The sequence below is a fragment of the Triticum dicoccoides genome, chromosome 4A (assembly GCF_002162155.2).
Source record: "Triticum dicoccoides isolate Atlit2015 ecotype Zavitan chromosome 4A, WEW_v2.0, whole genome shotgun sequence".
Classification (NCBI taxonomy): Eukaryota; Viridiplantae; Streptophyta; class Magnoliopsida; order Poales; family Poaceae; genus Triticum; species Triticum dicoccoides.
In genome coordinates, this window is record NC_041386.1 from 196,386,458 (window position 1) to 196,411,762 (window position 25,305).

Sequence of the window (25,305 nt, forward strand, 5' to 3'; positions counted from 1 at the left end):
CCGCTCTAGTGAAGTATGCTGATTCGGACAGTACCAAGGATCCCGAGACTGATGATGATGAAGCAGGGAAGGGAAGGAAGAATAGCAACTCCAAACAGCAGCAGTACAAACCGGCGGGTCATGGAAACGGAGGCAAGCGCAAGGCGGATGGCAGCATGGACTTTGTGGCCAACACTAATGCACAGGACAGGGGGCAGCGGCGCAGAGATAAAGCGGCAAATCTTAATGGGGCTCCCAATCCTAACGCAAGCCGCTTGAGTTATTTGCTGAATCAGCCTTGCCCGTAGCACGGGACGAAGGAGGCGCCGGCTAACCATCTTTGGAAGGATTGTTATATCATGCAGGAGTTTAAAAACTCTAATGCCTTCCGGTATGATCACGGGTCAGGTGGCGGTTCAGGATCCGGTTTTCGTGGGCCGGATCACGATGGAGCTTCCGGTTCAGGTCGCAATCAGGGCGGTCACAATCACTAGAATAATCAGAACAGCCAGCAGCAGCAGCAGCAGTAGTCGGGTTATCAGAGCCAGCCAAAACAGTTGAACAATGGGCAATATCATGTTTTCACAACTAGCTTGGATAAACGCGACCGAAAACTCCACAAGCGAGCGGTGAATTCTGTTGAACCGGCCTTACCATGTTACTTGCGCTGGTCGGAGCAGCCTATCGTGTGGAGCAGAGAGGATCACCCGCCCCGAGTTGATAATCCGGGCCAGCTAGCATTAGTGGTAGACCCTCAGGTGGGGGGTTATAAATTCACCAAGGTACTCATGGATGGAGGAAGCAGTATTAACATATTGTACTATGAGACATTCCGCCGCATGGGTTTAACAGACAAAGATCTCAGACTGTCTAATACGGTGTTCCATGGTGTGGTGCCTGGCAAATCTGCATATCCTGTTGGTAAGATAGCCCTGGACGTGGCTTTTGGGGACGAGCACGACTTCCGGTCGGAAAAACTAACATTTGAGGTGGTGAAGATCCGGAGCCCATATCATGCCTTGTTTGGCCGGCCGGCTTACGCCAAGTTCATGGCGCGGCCTTGTTATATCTACTTGCAGCTCAAGATGCCGGGTTACAAGGGGACAATAACGGTTCATGGGAGCCGTAGGGTCGCTTTGGAATGTGAGGAAGGTGATGCGGCTTATGCAGAGTCGGTCTGTGCCACGGAGGAGTTGAAGTACTATAAGGACAATGTTGATCCGGCGGATATGACTCCTTTGAAGAAGCCGACTACAGAGCATGATTCAGATCTGAAGTTCAAATCGGCAGCTGAGACCAAGCTTGTTGACTTCGTGCCCGGCGATTCATCTAAACAGTTCACTGTCAGTGCCAATTTGGATCCCAAATAGGAAAGCGCGCTCGTCGAGTTCATCCGTGAGAATCAGGACATCTTCGCATGGAAACCATCCGACATGCCAGGTGTACCGAGGGAACTCGCTGAGCACACTCTTAATGTGGATCCTAGGTATAAACCGGTGAAACAATTCCTCCGCCGGTTTAACGAAGAAAGGCGAAAGGCCATTGGAGAGGAAGTGGCCAGGCTTTTGGCAGCTGGCTTTATCATTGAGGTGTTCCATCCAGAGTGGCTTGCTAATCCGGTGCTGGTTCTTAAGAAAAATAGCACTTGGCGTATGTGTGCGGATTACACAGATCTTAACAGGTGTCCAGCAGATCCTTTTGCCCTCCCCCGCATTGACCAGATCATTGATGCCACGGCGGGTTGTGAGCGTTTGAGTTTTTTGGATGCATACTCTGGATATCATCAGATCAAAATGGCGGTTAAGGACCAGGAGAAAACAGCGTTTATTACTCCCTTTGGAGCCTTCTGCTATGTATCTATGCCCTTCGGACTCAAGAGTGCCCAAGCCACCTATCAACGGTGTGTACAGAATTGCCTGCATAAACAGATCGGCCGCAATGTGCACGCCTATGTGGATGATATTGTAGTAAAGTCAAGGCAGAAGGAGACGCTGGTGGATGACTTGAAGGAAACCTTTGACAACTTGCGGGTTTACAAGATGATGCTTAATCCAGCCAAGTGTGTCTTTGGTGTTCCGGCAGGCAAGTTACTGGGTTTCCTGGTGTCTAATAGAGGAATTGAGGCTAATTCGGAGAAGATTACAGCTATCACCTCCCTGGCTAAACCGAAGTGCATCAATGATGTTCAGCGTTTGGCGGGCCGAATCGCCGCACTAAGCCGGTTTATCAGCCGCCTCGGAGAAAAGGCCATTCCTTTGTACCAAATGCTGAGGAAGACATACCATTTCATTTGGAGTCCGGCTGCTGATGAAGCATTTGAGGACTTGAAGCGGCAGTTAGCCAATCCGCCTGTTCTTGCAGCTCCGATCGACAAGGAGCCACTATTATTATACGTAGCAGCCAATGCTCAGGCAGTTAGTGTGGCTATTGTGGTGGAACGCAAGGAGGCAGGCAAGGAATATCCGGTTCAGCGGCCGGTTTATTATATCAGCGAGGTGCTTATTGAATCCAAGCAAAGGTATCCGCATTGGCAGAAGCTGGTCTATGGTGTTTTCATGGCCAGTCGGAAGTTGAAGCAGTATTTTCAAGGGCACCCCATCACAGTGGTTAGTTCAGCTCCCTTGGGTGATATCATACAGAACCGGGAGGCGACTGGCCGGATTGCCAAGTGGGCTATAGAGCTTGGGCCACACGGACTGAAGTATGTGCCTCGGACGGCGGTGAAGTCTCAAGCACTTGTTGATTTCATCAATGACTGGACGGAGCTACAAGCACCAGAGGAGAAGCCGGATCACACATATTAGACTATTCATTTTGATGGATCCAGGCAACTGGAAGGCTCGGGGGCTAGAGTCGTGTTAACTTCCCCACGAGGCGATAAGTTTTGTTATGTTCTCCGCTTAATGTTCCCTTGCACTAATAATGCAGCTGAGTATGAAGCCTTGCTCCATGGTCTCCGGATGGCTAAAGAGATGAACTTAAGCCGGGTTAAGTGCTTCGGTGACTCGGATCTCGTGGTTCAACAGGTGTCTGGCACTTGGGATTCTAGGGACCCGCTCATGACTGCATATCGTCGGGAAGTGGATAATATTGCGGGTTGCTTCCAGGGTTATCAAGTGGATCATGTGGACCGTCGGAAGAATGAAGCGGCGGACGCTTTAAGCCGTTTGGGCTCTCGGCGCAAACCGGTCCCGCCTAATATCTTTCTGGACGTGCTGCACAACCCGTCAGTCAAGCTCCCAGGTGAAGCGGATTTGGCTATTCCTGATCCGGAGGCTCAATTGGTGGCAGCATTGCATGCTATTCCGGATTGGACAGTTCCTTATCTTATGTACATGAACCGGGGGGAGTTACCAGAGGATGAGATTCTAGCCAGGCAAATAGTCCGGCGATCCAAGTCTATGACGATTGTCAATGGTGAATTGCATCGTCGCAGTGTATCAGGGCCGTTTCAACATTGTGTTTCTCCTAAGGAAGGCTGTGAAATCTTAAGAGAAATCCATGAAGGGGATTGTGGACACCACGCCGGTTCAAAGTCTCTGGTGGCAAAGGCGTTTCGTCACGGGTTCTACTGGTTGACAGCGCATGCTGACGCGGAGGACTTGGTTAAACGGTGTGATGGATGTCAGAAATTTTCAAGGCGTGCTCATGTGCCGGCTCAAGAATTGAGGATGATCCCAATAACGTGGTCGTTTGCAACTTGGGGGCTGGATATGGTCGGACCTTTTAAAAGATCCAAGGATAAGAAAACCCACCTTTTGGTGGCAGTTGACAAATTTACCAAGTGGGTTGAAGCGGAGCCTGTCAGCAAGTGTGATGCAGCAACAGCAGTGCAGTTCATCAAAAAGGTGATTTTCCGGTTTGGCTTTCCACACAGTATCATTACTGACAATGGTACCAATTTATCTAAGGGCGCTATGAAGGAGTTCTGTGAACGAGAGCATATCCGGCTTGACGTGTCGTCAGTGGCACACCCCCAGTCCAATGGACAGGCAGAACGAGCTAATCAAGAGATCTTGCGAGGCATCAAACCCCGGCTTATGGTCCCATTGCAAAGAACGCCAGGATGTTGGGTTGAAGAGCTACCATCTGTGCTATGGAGTATCAATACTACGCCAAACCGATCCACAGGATACACGCCATTTTTCATGGTCTACGGAGCAGAGGCAGTTCTCCCTAGTGATATCCGGCATGATTCGCCTCGGTGGAAGCTTATGTCGAAGCGGACAATGAGACAGCACGGCAAGACGCTTTGGATCTATTGGACGAGGAGTGTGATATAGCAGCTGCCTGTTCGGTGATTTACCAACAAGATCTTCGTCGCTATCACAGTCGCCGGGTTAGAACCAGAACTTTTCAAGAAGGAGATTTGGTGCTTCGGCTCATCCAAGACCAAACAGATATACACAAGTTATCCCCACCTTGGGAGGGACCTTTCGTGGTCAGCAAGAATCTGCACAACGGGTCGTACTATCTGATTGATATTCGGGAGCATAAGGACTCACGTACATCAGAGGAGGAGACTAACAGGCCGTGGAATATAGCTCATCTTCGGCCTTACTACACTTGAGCCATCGGCTCTATCTGTGTGCATATCATGACAGTGTATATATTATCTTTGATATAATAAAACCGGAGCCTCAGCTAAAGCGGGGTCTCTGTCTTTCTTATCATGCGTGGTTACATGGAGTGGCTCTGTTTTTAAAGCGGACTCCGGTTTACCCTTTGACATTTGCTTTTTATACATCACTGGGGGCCTTGGTCGTGTCCGAACCAACGCGACACCTTTTGGTAGGCGACAGCCACCAGATCACTTGGGGACATGGTCAAGTCTGAACCAGTCACGCCTCTTGGTCGACCTAAGGCCACAAAATCACTTGGGGGCTTGGTCGAACCCGAACCATTGCCACGCCTCTTGATCTGGCATATATGCCACGAATCATTTGGGGACCTGGCTGACTTGAATCATTGTCACTCCTATTGGGGGCTTGGTCCTGTCCGACCATCGTAATACCATCTGATCAGCTCAGTATAGCATATTTTTGCAAACAGTTTTTATCATTGCCTTGTTTTCCATGGTATTTTCATGGCTTGTTTGTTCTTAGTTTTTTGTTGGATTCTTTTTATGTCAACAAACACCTATGGATTTGATTCCCCTTTAATCCGGAGAAGTATGCCCGGTTTATTTTTATTTTTTCCTGTTAACATCATGGAGTAACAAGGGGGTTTATATTGGCACAGTACGGTCTATACGGGAGCTATTTTCTCCCCCCTTGTTGACGGTAATGGTTTATAAAACCTCCGCTTCAAAGCTTGGCTAAACCAGCTTCATGCCAAGACATGGCAGGAAATATGAATGGAGGTTTTTTTTTCGAACAAAAGCTTCAGTACTTATGCACGAAGGCATATTGAAGATAGAAGTATTAACTATCCTGTTACAAGGCATCACGGTGCCCGAATAAAGATCATTTGTTATTTTGGAAAGATTCCAAGGACAGCTATACAAACCGGCTCCCGGTTTAGGCCTGCTCCTCGTCATCATCCGCTTCAGCTTCTTCGTCCCTACCCATTGGCTGGAAATCAACAGTGGTCCAGTCGATTCCCATTAAAGCTTGGAAAACAGCCTCTTCATGTATCAGGGAAGACGGTTCAATATCAGGAGCGTAAGTGTGCTTACGGATTGGAGGGATCATATTCTCCGCTTCAAGAGTTGGGGCAGGCACTCGCTTGTTCTGGTCATTGTATTGTGCTTGATAATGCGTCAAGTCTGCCTCTTCGGCTAGCTGACAAGCCAGAGGGCGCACTGCATGGTTTATTGCCCTTAAATCCTCTTCGTTGAATTCAGAGTCATCTTCCTTCAGGCTGGGATAGCCTTGAGATGCTTCCACAGGGTCGAAATCTGGCACCCATGCCTTTGCCCGGATCAAGGCGTTAATAGCTCCGGTTCGAGCAGCAGATTTCTTCAGCTCCTCCATCCGGGCCGGAAGCATCGACAACATGTTAAGAGTGTCCTGGATTAAAGAAGGTGCCAGGTTGTTATGAGAGGCTGTGGTGATGATCCGCTGGGCTCCGGTATATAATTGTTCCACTAAGGTGTAGGCAGCCTTCAGTTTCTTCCGCACATCGTTTCCCAAGTGCCCGATGTGTGTGCCTACAACAATATAGGGACGGTTTCAAACCGGATTTACGCTGCAGCAGGTTCAAATTATCACAAAAGTTAAAAGGAGCTTATCAAAGATCGCAGCGGTCATGGAGTGTATTTGCCGCTTTACGGACGTCAGTTCATCCGCCACCGGTTTAAGGGCAGCTTTAGCATTTTCCGCTCTTTTGGTTAAAGCGGCCTTCTCAGTGGCCCAATCAGCCTGTTCTTTCTTGAAGCCTTCCTTCAGCTGTTCAGCGGTGCTCAAGGCGCTGGTTAATTCTTCTTTTGCCTTGTCTGTTTCAGCTTGTTGAGTTTTCAAGGCCTCCTGCAAATCAGCAATCCGGTCCTCCTTGATTCTCACCTCAGCCTGCATACAGACAGCATTTAGCTTTAAACAAGCGGTTCAAGAAATTGAAGTATCAACCACATAACAAAGTTATACGCCTGATACTTGGGGGCTAATGAACCTTCAGTTTTCAAAAGTTACTAGATTGCAAAGTCCCAAGCTCAATACAGGTATTCAACTTGGCACTTGGGGGCTAATGGCTATTTGCTCAAATTATGTTCTAAGGGTAGTTTTCTGTTGGAGCCCCGGTCTAATTCTGCTAAGTTAAACCGGCCCTTGGGGGCTATATTAATGGATTTCAAAAGTGTTGAGGATCATATTCAAGTCCCGGTTTGAAAGGCTACAAACCGACCCTTGGGGGCTAGGAGGATTGATGCAAAGGCAGTCAGTAAAGAAGTAAGTTACCTCAAATTTATCCCTCATCATTTTTACCAGACCAGCTTCATAGTCACGGCTAGTATAAAGCCGGTTTAGATAGCCGGAATGAAGATCTTGGGCACTCAGAGCAGCATATGTCTCCAGTTCAACATCCCATTTTTCTTTATTCAGAGCGGAAAAATCCTCTTTTATTGTATGCTTGGTTAAGGTGACAGGATTCCCGGGTTCAAAGCGGCCTACACCGGTAATCACAACATCATCATCTTTGGACTCGCCGGTTTGTGTTAGTGTGATCGGTTTGTCAGCAGGACTGTGGGATTTCTCAATCCGGACGAAGCTGACAGGCGGGTCAGCAGAGACTGAAGTATTAATAGCCTCTCTTTGGGAATAGCATCATCTTGTAAAGGAGGATCATTGGGAATATCCTCAGGAGCAAATGCTTCAAGCTCTGGCGTTTTGTCATGTTCTGGGGCTACATCTTCTTCAGCCGCTTTATCCAGGCGGGCTTTCTTGCTCGGTTTAGGTTTGGCCCTGAAAGAAAATCAAAGAGTCAAGGAAAAGCATAAGCCATTACATAGTGTACTGGAAGCATATGTTCAGCTTAGCTTACCCAAGAACCGTTTTTAACGGTGGCAGCTGAGTGGCCAACGATTCACCAGAAGATGAATGAGAAGTAACCTGACAATCAGAGTCGGATGGGTTAATAGGTTGACGGAAGAAACCCGCTTTAGGATGTAAATCAACAAAAAGGTCAGAGACCTCGGAGCGGCGTTTTCGAACCGGACTGTTTGGTAAACAGGTGGAGGTAACTACCTGGCCACTGTGCCGGGTTGTGCGGCGAGCTTCATGTTGCTGAGTCTTCATAAGAAATTTAGGATCCAAATAAGCAAGAGGATGAGAAAATTTAACTTTCCGGTTTACCTGTCGAAATTTTGGCAAAGGCAAGATTTCTGAATAGGAAGAGAGAATAGTTACCTCAACGAATTCCGCATTGCTGGCTTCAGCGTCGTCCTGACAAGCATCATCGTCAATAAGGCATGTAAAAAATAAGCCAAGCGAGTCAAGTTCTACCTCAAGGTCCGGGTTACCCACATCGTCATCAATAGCTGGATCAGATGAAGCGGTGGTTTTTCTCTTATGAGCTGGCTTCTTGATAACCTTGGTCTTGGGACGGATTGGCCGCCCTGCTTTCTCCGTTTTGTCTTGAGAAAGCTTCTTGCTCCAAAACGGATTATCGCCCTGGATCAACAGTAATTAAATGTCAAATAGATAAAGCAGTAACCGGTTCAACAATAGAGCAATTAAAATCTTACCGCTGGCGGTTTGTTGGTGGTGCAGTAAGGAGGCAGACCGGTTTGAGCACAGAGGTGCTCCGGTTCATTCAGCATCTTTTTTATAGATTCTGTGACTTCATCATCGGGGAGTTGGATTTTAGTGTGTCGGAGTGGGTCATCGACACTATCAGTATACTTGCACATCAAACTGGAGCGCCGGCTCAGAGGCAGTATGCTCCATGATATCCAATATCATGCAAGATCTATTCCCGTTAAGCCGTTGGCCATAAAAGCTCGGAGCTTGGACAGTTGCGGAGCGTATTTAATTCTTTCCTTGGCGCTTAGTCTTTGTGGAAAAGGGTGCATGTTGCTGAGCCGTTCTGGACGGAAGCCAGGCAAGGGATTTTCATTGTCAGGGGAGGTATCCTTGCAATAAAACCAAGTTGCATTCCACTCCTTGGGGTGAGTATGGAGTTTGATGTGGGGATAAGTGATCTCCTTCCTCTTCTGAATGGCCATACCGCCCAATTCAGTGCTGGGGCCATCGGTGAATTCAGTGCGACGGTTTAAATGGAAGAGGTCTCTAAACAACTCAACTGAAGGCTCCTCTTGAAAATATACCTTAGAGAGCACTTGAAAGTGGCATAGATTGGTAACAGAGTTGGGGCCAATATCCTGTGGACGGAGCTGAAAATTGGCTAACACATCCCGGTAAAATTTAGAGCCGGGCGGTTTGAAGCCCCGGGCCAAGTGATCTGCGAAGACCACAACCTCTCCTTCCTGGGGGGTGGGAGGACATTCATTTCCAGGAACCCTCCAGTGGATCGTATCTTTACTGTCTAAAGCGCCGATCAAGACTAGATCGTCCAACTATGGTTTCGTGACGCGAGAAGGAACCAAATTGCACTCATACACTTGTTTGGCCATGGCGAGATCTACAAGAAATAGGTGATCTGGTTCAAGAACACGCTGGATAAAAGAAGGTGTTGATCTAAACTACGATAAACCGGGGACAATACCTATAAACCGGTCTTCCACAATGCGGCATCATGTGGATTCTGGCGGTTCAACCAGGGGACTAATGGTATATACCGGAAGAAATCATGAGTGCTTTTTTCTATGATAAGTTAAACCGCCTGACCTAAGCATCGGAAGAAATTGAAGCTATGGATAACTAGGTATGCAGAAACAAGTTTCACATGATCTTATCACAGCCGCGGATCTACCGCGAGCTCACAAAAACAGAAAATATTCCGAAGAGTAAGGCAGAAACAGAAGTGAACCATTGAGCGGGTATGTGCGAAAGATATATGGACTTAGATGAGAAACTACAGGTGGATGCTTAAAGACTACTACTAAACGCAGCAGGGATTCACAGATTCATTCAAGGTCAGAAAACAGGTATGAGCATGCGACGAACACAGCCCGAACATGGAACCCTAAGAACAGATCTAGGTCAAGAAGAGGAGAAAGCTTACTAGGAACGGAGAAGATGCGGAAAGATGCCGCAATGCTCTGGTACGTTCCGGTTGATGCAGCGGCCCAAGACGAGGCAGAGGTCGACGGCGGTGGCGGAGCTCCAAGGCTGGCGATGCGAGGAAGACGAAGAAGAAGGGACGAAGGGAAAGGGAAAGAAATGACCCTTCGGTCTTATTTATAAGGCAACAGAGCTAGGTCAAGCACGCGGATCCAGGAGCTATTGTTAAAATAGGGCGTTATAAATGATAAAATTTCATGATGACGTCATGCCGGCTTACAGCAACCAGAAATGATGACGACACGGCGGTTTACCAATTACCCGAAGATGTCCAAGGCACCAGATTTTGTGAGGGATTGACATGAACCAGTTCAAATCAATCTGGGGCCTAATGTTGGGGATATTACCACTAGGCGTGAACCGGCCTGCTTGGGCCGGGATAACTTCATTAGTGGTATGAACAGATGAAGGCCCAAGGCCTGTAGCCGGTTTAGAACTTATAGTCGTAAACCGGCCTGATGTGCAACTTGTATTGTAAGTTAGGAATAAAGAGATACCAACCGGGATACGAGTATGGACCGGTTGGGACTCTATGGACCTACGGGCGTCACCCGTGTATATAAGGGGACGACCCGGCGGCGGTTCAGGGGGAGAACGACAACTCGAGTCTAGGCGAAGCTTGTTTGCTCCCTAGCCATCGAGACCACATCAATTCCATCGCAACTAGACGTAGGCCTTACCTTCATCGAAGGGGCCGAACTAGTATAAAACCCTCGTGTCTTTGTGTCCGCTTTAACCCCTTCAAGTAAACTCGTAGCGATGGCTCCACGACTAAGTCCTTTCGCTAGGACATCTGCCGTGACAAATCCACGACAAATACCATATGTGCAGTTCGATCTCCAGCGTGGTGTCCTCCATAAGCCTTGGAGTGACACTTGCGTAGGATCTGTTCCTGTTCATGCTCAGGTACAAAACTTCTAATAAGACCATCTACTCCTTCTTTATAAAGGTGTGGGTCATCCTAGAAGTAATGTCTCAAATCATGGAAACACCTTTTCTTTTGCTGGTATGTGAAACTAGGTGGTATAAATTTGCAACAATGAAATTAGCATAATCAACATACCATGGAGCAGTACGACAAGCATTTATGACAGCTAATTGTTCATCAGGAAAACTATCATCAATAGGGAGTGGGTCATCAAGAACATTTTCTAACCTAGACAAGTTGTCTGCAATGAGGTTCTCAGCTCCCTTCCTATCAATAATATGAAAATCAAATTCTTGTAGCAAGAGAACCCATCTAATTAGTCTAGGTTTAGCATCTTTCTTTTCCATAATGTATTTAATAGCAGCATGATCAATGTGAACAGTTTCTTTAGAATCAACAATATAAGGTCTGAACTTATCACAAGCAAATACAACTGCTAAAAAATCTTTTTCAGTAGTAGCATAATTTCTCTGGGCACTGTCTAGAGTTTTACTAGCATATTGGATAACATTTAATTTCTTATCAACTCTTTGTCCTAGAATAGCACCTACAGCATAATCACTAGCACAACACATAATTTCAAAGGGAAAATTCCAATCAGGTGGCTGAACAATAGGTGCAGAAATCAAGGGTTTCTTAAGTATTTCAAATGCTTCTACAGAATCATCACCAAATACAAAAGGAACATCTTTTTGTAAGAGATTAGTCAGAGCCCTAGAATTTTTTTGAGAAGTCTTTAATGAACCTCATATAAAAACCGACATGACCAAGGAAACTTCTTATACCTTTAATGTCCTTAGGACACGACATCTTTTCAATAGCATCAACTTTAGCTTTATCAACTTCAATACCTCTTTTAGAAATTTTTTGCCCCAAGACCATTAACCATAAAGTGGCACTTCTCCCAATTCAAGACAAGATTAGTTTCTTCACATCTCTACAAAACTCGATCAAGGTTCCTTAAGCAATCATCAAAAGAAGTTCCATACACAGAGAAATCATCCATGAAAACCTCAACAATCTTTTCAAAAAAGTCAGGGAATATAGCAGTCATACATCTTTGAAAGGTAGCAGGTGCATTACATAAACCAAAAGGCATACGTCTATAAGCAAAGGTACCGAAAGGGCAGGTAAAAGTGGTCTTTTCCTAATCCTCTTTCGACACAGGTATTTGAGAGAAACCAGAATAACCGTCTAGAAAGCAAAAATGTGTATGTTTGGATAATCTTGCTAGCATTTGATCAGTAAAAGGTAAAGGGTCATGATCCTTTCTAGTAGCTTTATTTAATTTGCAGAAATCAATTACCATTCTATAACCTGTAACAATTCTTTGTGGGATCAATTCGTCTTTATCATTAGGAACAACAGTAATACCTCCCTTCTTAGGGACACATTGGCCAGGACTTACCCATTGACTATCAGCAACAGGATAAATTTGTCAGGACCCCGATTCCAAGTCACATCAATCTAGCCGTTAACACCTCATATCACTTTGCAGCCTCACGCACGGTATTCCCACGGGGGTCGCCTTACCATGGCCCGGGACCGTTTGCGCCTTTTGGCACACGTATACGATAGTGTCGCTAGCATCCATATGACAGAGAACCCAGGCCGACATGACTAGTCGTGAACCCAATGTGGCACTAACTTATGGGGACAGGCATACATGAATCAACATCGAGCATGTCGGTCAGCAGTGTGTGAATCCGGGCTGTAGCACTGGGCTAACAGGACTCCGGTGAACCGGGCTGTAGCGGGCTAGGCAGGACTCCAAATGTCACCGCATGACATTTCCCCTGAAGGGACAGACACAGGAACGAAGTGAATCACATGTCGGCTAGCAGGACTCCGGTGAACTGGGCTGTAGCAGACTACTATGGCTCATGGAAGCACAAGACTACATTTCCCCATAAGAGAGGCTACCAAGGATGACAACTAGGTTGTCGGATCCCACACATACCAAGCGTTTCAGTCATACACACAATATGCTCGATATGTGTAAATACAAAATGGCATCACAACATAACTCTACGACTCAAGTATTATACATTAGGGTCCAAGGAGCGAGATATTACAAACATGGGTCTCATGACCCAACATACGGAGCATACAAGCAACAAGCACATGCGGAAGCTTAACTTGTCTGAGTACAGACAACTACAAATGAAGAAGCCTCAGAATCCTGACTAACTAGAAGACCCTCCCAAGGTACAAGATCGTAGCTGAGGTAACAAGCTAAACACCGAAGTCCACGTGGAACTACTAGCAAGACTGAAATCTCTCTGCAAAACATAAAATAAGCAAACATGAGTACAAATGTACCCAGCAAGACTTACATCAGAACTATCTACATATGCATCGGTATCAACAAAGGGGGTGGTGGAGTTTAACTGCAGCAAGCCAGCTTTGACTCAGTGGCTAACCTGAACTACGACTGCAAGTAACTCTTTTGAGGTGGCGCACACGAGTCCACAAATTCACCATACCAATACACCACTATGGATCCGCTCCCGTCTCCTTGCGAGAACGCCATCCATAGCACTGATGCTTATCTTGCGAGTTTTAGAGTATCCACTTTCACTTGTCTATGAACTATGCAAGGGGTCCAAGTTTCCATATCCAAGGAATCCGGCTATTCGAATAGATAATGATAACCCTACAGGGGTGTACTTCTTCACACACGCTCTCGCCACTTATCGCCCTGTACACGTCATGTACCTCGGCAACCTTCAAGCAGAAGCCGGGCGAGGGAGTCCGCCACGAACTGACTAACCAACAAGTCTCTAGTCCAGGTTTATCACCTATTTGAGTTCCATCCGCTAGGAGATCCTGCCGGGGTGTCGCTCACGGCCCCAAACGATGTGTGCAGGGTTCCCAAGCCCACCATCCGGGTGCCACTTGGTACACCGTGCCACTGTGCCTAGTCTGTCCCAAGCCCACCTATACTGGGTGCCACTTGGTAGACTACTAACACTACCTACAAACACCAGAAACTAGTTGCAACTCCTGGACAGAGATCAGGTTGATTAATAAGTCGAGAGGGGCACTTAAGCATTCCAATGCGTGGTAGTAGCTATTCATGGATCACAAACACAGAACTCAGTTCCTAAGGACGGCTACAATGAGACAACCCACCATGTACTCCTACATGGCCTCTCACCACTACCTTTACCAAATCGTGTTCACACACTTAGCTCTCAACGGTAGGACATGTTCACCACGTTCCAATTCATTCCCGATGAATCAGACCGGACTCAACTCTAAGCAGTAGCAGGCATGAAAACAAGCATGAATGAGTAGGCACATCAGGGCTCAAACAATTCTTACTCATGCTAGTGGGTTTCATCTATTTACTGTGGCAATGATAGGTCATGCAGAGGAAAGGGGTTCAGCTACCGCAGCATGTAACAGTTGAAATGGTGTTGTCCTAATACAGTAAAAGAGAGCAGGAGCGAGAGAGTGGGATTGTATCGGAATGAACAAGGGGGTTTTGCTTGCCTGGCACTTCTGAAGATAGTATAGTTCTTCATCGGTGTCATCGAATTCATCGCTGGATCAAAGTCTACTGAGGGGGGACAAACACCGGCAACTGAAAAAGAACACAATCAACACATGACGATATGCAACAATATGATGCATGCTATGACATGGCAATATGAATGTGTTTTGGGCTAATGCAAGCTAGAACATATTGAAATGAGTTCATTTGAACCAAAGATTCAAATGCAAACCATTTTATGAAGTCATATTAGTGCATTAACTTGTTTCACCTAAACAGCAAGGTTAAAGTGTTCTAACATGCATGAAACTAGTACAGATGGAAAGATTGGATTTTTTGATCATTTTTCATGCGTAATTTATCTTATTTGGAGTTATAGATAATTTTCTATGATTTTTAGAAGTTTTGGGCATTTTCTGAAAATAATAAATCATTTCTGATTTATTTCAAAATTCCAAAAAGTATTTACTGTGTCAGCCTGACATCATTCTGACGTCAGCATGTCAACACGGTCAGCCACGGTCAAACCTAACGCGCGGGGCCCACATGTCAGTGTCAAAGTGGCTAAACTAGTTAACTAAACTTCCCGGGTTTAATTAACATGCGGGGCCCACTGTCAGTGGCACGGGTCGGTGACTAGTGGCTAATTAAGCCAGCCACATCAGCATAGCCGGGAAGAGGCCGCCGGCGACCATCCAGCACGGCGGAGACACGCCGGAATCGCGATGCGGCATCGGCTGGACGTGCCGAGGGGATGTGCGAGGAGCTCCTGCTCGTCCGCATCCATTGGACTGGACGAGAGGCTGCGGGGTGGCCGGGAGCAACGTCGGCGGCGAGCGAGGCGGTGGCCGGAGCTCGGACCTCGGCGAAAAAGGCGTTGCAGCGCACGGCAGGAGAAACTGGAGGGGGTTTTGGGATTCTGGTATTGCGTTGAGCACAGATGTGCGCTCGGTTGTAGCTCTAGGTGAAGGTGGCCACGGCGGCATCATGGCCGGCGGAGCCGAGCTCGCGGCTCTGGTGGAATCGGTAGCTACAGGACAGGAATGAGCTAGCGGAGGAGGGGGAAAGACGCAGCAGCTCACAGCGAGTTGAACGAAGGCCTCGGCATGCTCGGGGAGGGGTTGGTGACGATGGAAGGTTGGTGGCGATCTCCGGCGGCAGAGGAGGAAGAAGACGATGGCAACGGTGATGCAGGCCGTCCGGGCTTGGTTCCTTCGTCTTGGAGAAATGGCGCGAGGATTCAGAGCTCGGGGGCACGACCGAAGGGCGAGGGGACGGAAGTGGCTGCACGTAAGCGAGACGGCGGTCGGCGGTTGCTCTCAGATGGACCTCGGGGAGGAGCTAGGGGGTGAGGGAGAGACCAAAGAGATGGGAGAGTGAGGGAGGAGGTCCGCGGGGCTTCTCCAAGCGCGTCGGATGGGCTCGGGGGTGCCTCCGTGGCAAGCAGGAGGTGGAGCTCCTATGTGCGCTGCTGCTGGCATGCAGCTGCTTCGGGGCGAGGGGAGGAAGACGACAGTAGGGTGCTGGTGGGCTGGGCCGCCTACTTGGGCTGCCAGGTAAGTGGCCAGGTAGGTTCAGGTAAGTGGCCCAGTGGCCTTCCCTCTTTTATTTGTTTCTGTTTTTCTAGTTTCTGTAATTTGTTTGATTTGATTTGAAGCATCAAACCATTTAGAACTTTCTGTAAATTTTTATGTGAGCTCGGGAAAGTTGTCCAAGGCCACATGCAAACTTACAAAAATTATTTGAACTTTATCTCTGATATAACAGAAATAAGTCCAACTCAAATATGTTATTAATTTAATTCAAAGGCCCAAAATAATTATTTTAATGCCTCCAAAAATATTGGTTTGAATTTTATTCTTGCCAATATTTTCAAGGTTTAACAGGAACATTTTCTTGGGATTCTTTGAGAAGATTTTAATGTTTTTCATTTTTAAAAGGTTTCTGAGGCTTTGAAAATTCCTCAATTCAAATTTCATTTGAATTTAAACATGATTCAACACATGACTAGCTAGCTCAGAGCATACTAGAACTAGAGATGTGACAACTCACCCCCACTAAAACAAGAATCTCGTCCCGAGATTCAGGATGTGAGGTAAGAAGACAGAGGGGACACGGAACTGACGCAGTCTTCACGATCCATGTTGCACTTCATAAGAATGTTGATTCGATCATCATCTTTGATTATGACATCCTTTCCTTCGAGAACTTCATCCAACATGGCGACAAGAGAGCAAGACAACCTCACAAGAATGGATCATCGAATCTTAATGAACACAAGATCAACTCACAGAATGAGACGTAGAAACATCCCTTGAGCTAAGACGCAAAACACACATCAGAGATGATGGGTGAGAAACATATGACAAAGGTTCAAATTGGTAGGCGACAATTCCATGCTGGAGTAGGATGGTGCATGGTTTTCAAGGTAGTGAGGAGATAATTGCCATGATTCCATAGCGGGACACCTCGGGGAAGGTGACACATAGAATTATTCCCTTAAGTGGCAAAAAGAATTACTTTTGATACAAAGATCATTGAAACTCTTTATACAAGCCTAAGGCAAATGACAACAATCGTTTGGCGGGGTAAGAAGGGATGGCATACCCAGACTGGAATGGATGACGTGGACTACTTTGTTGAAGACAACGCAAGGGATGATTTTTGCTCATCATCAGAAATGGATGGAACTCATGGTAAGTCCACTTTTGAAGATGATATTGGACAGCAACTACCGAGAAGGGCAACCCATGGGGAATTGGCACAATGGCGGTGCAAGCTGGGAACAAAATGCAACTGTTGGGAATGTTCCAACCATCATATCTGCCTGAGATTCAGATCCGATTGGTGATAGGATACTTCAGACTCAGCATGTCTGAAAAGAAAGTTTGCAACACAAGTCGATGAGATGGCGTTGCAAGATTTTAGGGAAATGAACTATGATAGCAAGCTCCAAAACATGAGCTGGTTCTGCTACAAACCTATGAACACGCTGTCCAAGATAAGCATGATCACATAGTAGTCTTACAATAAAACACTACTGGGTTCAGATGGGGAACCATCATTGAAATAACAAAGTCTTGTGCATGTCCGTCTGGGCCCTTCGGGAATAGCATTTAAACTTCTTATCCTTGAACAAATTAATCAGTGGCTTCGTGTGCTAGGGATACATATAGAATGAAGGTTACAAGTCTCCAAGCCATAGAATACTTCGCACATGTGCATGACTGACTTGGGATGATTCCAAGTGAAGCAACATTGACTTTCTAGAATTCATGATGGCAACTTACACCTAATGCACATGAACTTGGAGAAAGTCACTTCTTTCACCAAAACATATACCTCATGAGCGGAACATGAAGGCAATGCTTACAAAGTTTCCAACACTAGCTTGATGTTCGACATGAGCCATGGAGAAGATAAGATGCTGCTGATGGGCTAAACAACAAATCATAAAGATTTCCATGAAGATGGAATTCCACAACTATGTGAACAAAGCAATAGCATTTGTCAGAACAAATGATATAATGGTGTATGCTCGAGGATCAACCACGAGTAAGACAACACTATGAACATCATTGGTTCTGATTTGATTTGGTGATAGCCCATACTCAAATCAATGTTTTGACAAGACAATAGGTCCAACAACTGACCACGAGGACCAATCAATGAAGATATCATCTTTCTTCAACACACACACACACACAAAAGATATCCCTTGACACGAACTAAGTTAGACAAGCTTTTATCTTCCAACTCTCCAAGTTGTTGTTTAGCTTAACCAACTAGCTCAGGGGTATCCAACATAGATTCTTGGAGAAAGGGTGGTTTAATGGAAACCCAACTTGATCACGAACTCAACATAACAGTCAGGGGACAACCTGGTGATACTTCCGAGAAGATGATCGGTAAATCACGAACCACCGATATGTTATTAAGCTCGAGAACAATCTTGCTTTTCAGGGCAAGACGATATGATCAAAAGAGCCAGGGATTGACGTAATCCTAACTCATTGATCGAAGAATGCACCAGGAGATAAAGACTAGGTAGCACAATCAGTCTTAGGATGATGATTTAAGAACCAACGCGCTAAGAACGAAATTATTGTCCTTTAACTACCAAGCAACAAGGCTGCTAGGAGTATTGATTTCACACATCACGATTCACTTGTCGGCATTCCAGTTACAATAACATGGGAACCGAGGAATGAACAATGATGGCAAGAAGTATCATTGCGTCAAGAATTAATTTGACGGTGTGTGCAATTCTCACAATGCTCTTGTTATGAAAGAGGGTGATACTCTGTGGTAGAACAGAACAAAAGTCGAGTTGGCATTTTGATCTGCGGGATACAACTACTTTGACCCAATCCTAGATGTGGACGAGGTACTGGAGTTTGTTTCTCCTAGTCATTCCGGAATAGAATGGCTTGACGGACCATAAGAATAATAGGCTTCGATGAACACGGATGCACAACTATTCCTGACTATCAATTGATAGACTAGGGTCGGAATACAACTGAGGAGGGTCACTCAAGGAACATATAACTTTCTGAGTTGTGGGTGCATAGATTAGTATGTCGAACCAAGTTCAACATGTTTCTTCCGGACAACCCATGCAGAGAGGTAGGACCGGTAGAGTCACAATTATGAATGGAGAACTCCTCAAGAGTACTCTGATTGTGATCTTTTGGTTCAAATAACTTCTGCCATATTGGCTCATGGTATTGGAAGAACGATATACCACAGACCTCGAGGACTATCACATGGTTACTAATATCTTAAGGGAACTAGCAAATACTAACAACATGAAGTAGGGTCAATCTCGGGTTCAAAACCCAGTAGTAGAATACCTAATAACTAAATAACATCACGGGATGCTTTTAAGAAAGGTGGCCAGAATTTTCACACTAGTGATATAAAGCATTGCTAGATTAGTGGGTGGTTCGCTAGAATGCCTAGGGTCATACTACTAACTCCAACATATATGTCAAGGCAATGGAGTACCTCAACAGACCGATTAGTGTGCTTAATCTGGCCCAAAAGGACATCGGAAACGGGATGAAGAGATTTGCAAATGCAACAGACTGTTTAGGAACCTGGGATGAATCGTACAGCATAACGGTTGTAAATGCTCAAAATGATTTGAGACAACCTGCAAAAATGGTGGCATAGCCACTCAACATCACAAACTCAAGGTTCTGAGGCCAGCTATGAACATATGGAAGTAGTAGGAACTGAACTGAGGCTTGAACTCAACAATCCTAGGCAACTACGGTTTAGTAACACGTCATCCTGAGAGATAGAAGAGAAGCCTAGTTCTTAACCCCGTAGAAAAGATAAGATGACTCAGATCAGAAGGTCATGAGGATAAGGAGTAAAAAGAGCCTTACGTTCCCATCCACAATCAATTCCCTTATATAACTAAAGCATTTCTAGACTCAACTTCGACCAGCTTGGCTTGGTAAACCTACAGGCAGTCAGGCTCTGATACCAAAGCTGTCAGGACCCTGGTTCCAAGTCACATCGATCTAGCCGGTAACACCTCATATCACTTTGCGGCCTCACGCACGGTATTCCCACGGGTGTCGCCTTACCATGGCCCAAGACCGTTTGCACCTTTTGGCTCACGTATATGATAGTGTCGCTAGCATCCATATGACAGAGAACCCGGGCCGACATGACTAGTCGTGAACCCAATGTGGCACTAACTTACGGGGACAGGCATACATGAATCAACATCGAGCATGTCGGTTTGCAGCGTGTTAATCCGGGCTGTAGCACTGGGCTAACAGGACTCCGGTGAACCGGGCTGTAGCAGGCTAGGCAGGACTCCGGATGTCACCGCGTGACATTTCCCCCGAAGGGACAGACACAGGAACGAAGTGAATCACATGTCGGCCAGTCAAGTGTTCCGGAGCAGTAGTGCTGTGCTAGCAGGACTCCGGTGAACCAGGCTGTAGCGGACTACTATGGCTCATGGAAGCACAAGACTACATTTCCCCATAAGAGAGGCTACCAAGGATGAACAACTAGGTTGTCAGATCCCACACATACCAAGCATTTCAGTCATACACACAATATGCTCGATATGTGTAAATATAGCATGGCATCACAACATAACTCTACGACTCAAGTATTATACATTAGGCTCCGAGGAGCGAGATATTACAAACATGGGTCTCATGACCCAACATACAAAGCATACAAGCAACAAGCACATGCGGAAGCTTAACTTGTCTGAGTACAGACAACTACAAATGAAGAAGGCTCAGAAGCCTGACTAACTACAAGACCCTCCCAAGGTACAAGATCGTAGCTGGGGTAACAAGCTAAACGTCGAAGTCCACATGGAACTACTAGCGAGACTGAAATCTCTCTGCAAAACATAAAATAAGCAAACGTGAGTACAAATTTACCAAGCAAGACTTACATCAGAACTATCTACATATGCATCAGTATCAACAAAGGGGGTGCTGGAGTTTAACTGCAGCAAGCCAGCTTTGACTCAGTGGCTAACCTGAACTACGACTGCAAGTAACTCTTTTGAGGTGGCGCACACGAGTCCACAAATTCACCATACCAATACACCACTATGGATCCGCTCCCCTCTCCCAACGAGAACGCCATCCATAGCACTCACGCTTATCTTGCGAGTTTTAGAGTATCCACTTTCACTTGTCTATGAACTATGCAAGGGGTCCAAGTTTCCATATCCGAGGAATCCGTCTATTCGAATAGATAATGATATCCCTGCAGTGGTGTACTTCTTCACACACGCTCTCGCCACTTATCGCCCTATACACGTCATGTACCTCGGCAACCTTCAAGCGGAAGCTGGGCGAGGGAGTCGGCCACGACCTGACTAACCAACAAGTCTCTATTCCAGGTTTATCGCCTATTCGGGTTCCATCCGCAAGGAGATCTGGCCGGGGTGTCGCTCACGGCCCCAAACGATGTGTGCAGGGTTCCCAAGCCCACCATCCGGGTGCTACTTGGTACACCGTGCCACTGTGCCTAGTCTGTCCCAAGCCCACCTGTACCGGGTGCCACTTGGTAGACTACTAACACTACCTACAAACACCAGAAACTAGTTGCAACTCCTGGACAGAGATCAGGTTGATTAATAAGTCGAGAGGGGCACTTAAGCATTCCAATGCGTGGTAGTAGCTATTCATGGATCACAAACACCGAACTCAGTTCCTAAGGATGGCTGTAATGAGACAACCCACCATGTACTCCTACATGGCCTCTCACCGCTACCTTTACCAAATCGTGTTCACACACTTAGCTCTCAACGGTAGGACATGTTCACCATGTTCCAATTCATTCCCGATGAATCAGACCGGACTCAACTCTAAGTAGTAGCAGGCATGACAACAAGCATGAATGAGTAGTCACATCAGGGCTCAAACAATTCCTACTCATGCTAGTGGGTTTCATCTATTTACTGTGGCAATGATAGGTCATGCAGAGGAAGGGGTTCAGCTACTGCAGCATGTAACAGTTGAAACGGTGTTGTCCTAATACAGTAAAAGAGAGCAGGAGCGAGAGAGTGGGATTGTATCGCAATGAACAAGGGGGTTTTTCTTGCCTGGCACTTCTGAAGATAGTATAGTTCTTCATCGGTGTCATTGAATTCATCGCTGGATCAACATCTACTGAGGGGGGACAAACACCGGCAACTGAGAAAGAACACAATCAACACATGAAGATATGCAACAATATGATTCATGCTATGACATGGAAATATGAATGTGTTTTGGGCTAATGCAAGCTAGAACATATTGAAATGAGTCCATTTGAACCAAAGATTCAAATGCAAACCCATTTTATGAAGTCATATTAGTGCATTAACTTGTTTCACCTAAACAGCAAGGTTAAATTGTTCTAACATGCATGAAACTAGTACAGATGGAAAGATTGGATTTTTCTGATAATTTTTCATATATAATTTATCTTATTTGGAGTTATAGATAATTTTCTATGATTTTTGGAAGTTTTGGGCATTTTCTGAAAATTATAAATCATTTCTGATTTATTTAAAAATTCCAGAAAGTATTTACTGCGTCAGCCTAACGTCTTTTTTACGTCAGCAGGTCAACACGGTCAGCCACTGTCAAACCTGACGCGCGGGACCCACATGTCAGTGTCGAAGTGGCTAAACTAGTTACCTAAACTGACGCGCGGGGCCCACTGTCAGTGGCACGGGTCGGTGATTAGTGGCTAATTAAGCCAGCCACATCAGCACAGCCGGGAAGAGGCCGCCGGTGACCATCCGGCATGGCGGAGACACGCCGGAATCGCGATGCGGCGTCGGCTGGACGTGCCGAGGGGATGTGCGAGGAGCTCCTGCTCGTCCGCATCCATTGGACCGGACGAGAGGCTGCGGGGTGGCCGGGAGTAGCGTCGGCGGCGAGCGAGGCGGTGGCCGGAGCTCGGACCTCGGCGAAAAAGGCGTTGCAGCGCACGGCATGAGCAACTAGAGGGGTTTTGGGCTTCTGGTATTGCGCTGAGCACAGCTGTGCGCTCGGTTGTAGCTCTAGGTGACGGTGGCCACAGTGGCAACATGGCCGGCGGAGCCGAGCTCGCGGCTCCGGTGGAATCGGCGGCTATAGGACATGAATGAGCTCGCGGAGGAGGGGGAAAGACGCAGCAGCTCACAGCGAGTTGAACGAAGGCCTCGGCGTGCTCGGGGAGGGGTTGGTGACGATGGAAGGTCGATGGCGATCTCCGGTGGTAGAGGAGGAAGAAGACGATGGCAACGGTGATGCAGGCCGTCCGGGCTTGGTTCCTTCGTCTTGGAGAAACGGCGCGAGGATTCTGAGCTTGGGGGCACGACCGGAGGGCGAGGGGACGGCTGTGGCTACATGTACGCGAGACGACGGCCGGCGGTTGCTCTCGGATGGAGCTCGGGGAGGATCTAGGGGGTGAGGGAGAGACGAGAGAGATGGGGGAGTGAGGGAGGAGGTCCGTGGGGCTTCTCCAGGCGTGTCGGATGGGCTCGGGGGCGCCTCCGTGGCAAGCAGGAGGTGGAGCTCCTGTGTGCGCTGCTGCTGGCACGCAACTGCTTCGGGGCGAGGGGAGGAAGACGATGGCAGGGTGCTGGTGGGCTGGGTCGCCTACTTGGGCTGCCAAGTAAGTGGCCAGGTAGGTTCAGGTAAGTCGCCCAGTGACCTTCCCTCTTTTATTTGTTTTTGTTTTTCTATTTTTTGTAATTTGTTTGATTTGATTTGAAGCATCAAATCATTTAGAACTTTCTGTAAATTTTTATGTGAGCTCAGGAAACTTGTCTAAAGCCACATGCAAACTTACAAAAATTATTTGAACTTTATCTCTTATATAACAGAAATAACTCCAACTCAAATATGTTATTAATTTAATTCAAAGGCCCAAAATAATTATTTTAAAGCCTCCAAAAATATTGGTTTGAATTTTATTCTTGCCAATATTTTTCAAGGTTTAACAGGAACATTTTCTTAGGCTTCTTTGAGAAGATTTTAATGTTGATCATTTTTAAAAGGTTTCTGAGGCTTTGAAAATTCCTCAATTCAAATTTCATTTGAATTTAAACATGATGCAACACATGACTAGCTATCTCAGAGCATACTAGAACTAGGGATGTGAAAAAATTATACCTGCCTCAGAAGCTTTAGTATTTCATTTCTTACCACTTCTTTCATCGTAGGATTTAACCGTCATTCTTTACTATGGATTTAATCATCGTTGGTGATCAACAACCGGTCTAGCGTCTTTATCCAGTTTTATTTTGTACTGGCATAGAGTGGGAATAATGCCCTTAAGATCTATAACATCCCAAATTTTCAATTTGGAATGTTATACAATAGATCATCATTGCATATCATATTTTATTGCATTTTGGTTGATCCTAGAAATTTCACGCAACTCAAGGACCCTCGGAGAGAGTTGGGGATTTCGTTATTTTCATATTTGAGTTTTCTCAAATTTTGAAAATAGCATCATTTGATTTTATTTATTTTATCTTCAATTATTTCTATTACAAAAATATGAGAGAGGCAATAAAATGAATTTCCCAAAATAAAGAAATATTGAGGATTTAAAAATAAAATCAAATAAGATTTTATTTTGGTTTTATTTGCTATTTTATTTGAATTTAGGAAAAATGCGCGTTTTTCAAAATTTCATTTAGGCCCCAAATAAATGTTCATCATGTGCGGTTTGATTTGAGAAGCCGGGGGAAATTTATTTTGGGAATTCTGGAGTCCGTTTAGTATTCCTTTTGTTTTTTTTCTGAGCATAATTATTTAAAAAAGACGCGAACCGACCTACGGGCCGTGTTAGGCCCGGACTCCTCCGGGGGAGGCTTTATATAGCGCCGCCCCGAGCCCCGCAGCCCACCCGAGTCGTGCCCCAAGCCCAAGTCTCCGCCGCTGCCTAAACCCTAATCCTAGCCGCCGCCAGCCGCCGCCGCCCGCTGTCGCCGGGACGCTGCCCCGCCGCTGCCGGAGTTCGCCGCCGATGAGGTCGAACCGCCGCCGCCCACCGGTTTTTTCAGAAAACCATGGGTTTTCACCGGGTTTTTTCGGTTTTTTAGATTCGTTTTTTTAGATAGATCGATTTTTTCTTCGGTTTAGTTATTTAGCGAGCGTTCGCTTGTTCGTTCGTTTTAACGAACGTGTTCATCGTTTAGAACCAGATAACGAACGTTCGTTCGTTAATCTGCTTGTTGTTTTTCTTTTTCTTGGATTAAATCCGCGATTTTTCTGATCGCGATTTCTGATCCAATTTTTGTTTTAGTATAACATTTCGCTCGTTTATCGGAATCAGGCGATTAAAGCGCCTGGAGTTTCGTCTCGAAACCCTCTTTCCATTTAACCAACTCAAACAAGTTTTTGCCTTTGTAAAATTTGATCTAGGTCCAGAATAGTAAACGAAGCTTGCTTCTTTTGCCGTTTGTCTCTCGTTGCTTCGTTCGATTTGATTCTTTCTGCCAACCGGAGTTCTTAAGTTGAACTTTCTGGTTAGATATCTTATTTGAGTTTTACCTGTGCATTAGTTGAGTACTTATTGTATGCTTCTTTGTTTGCGATAGAGTACACGGAGTGCGCCGCTTGCTACTTCGAATTGCTAGGTTTTGCGGATCATCAGCAAGGCAAGTAACACTTTGATCATACTTCCTATTACCCAGTTTTTATTGCATTAGATCAATCCTCACACATTGCATGATTAGGATCTAATTA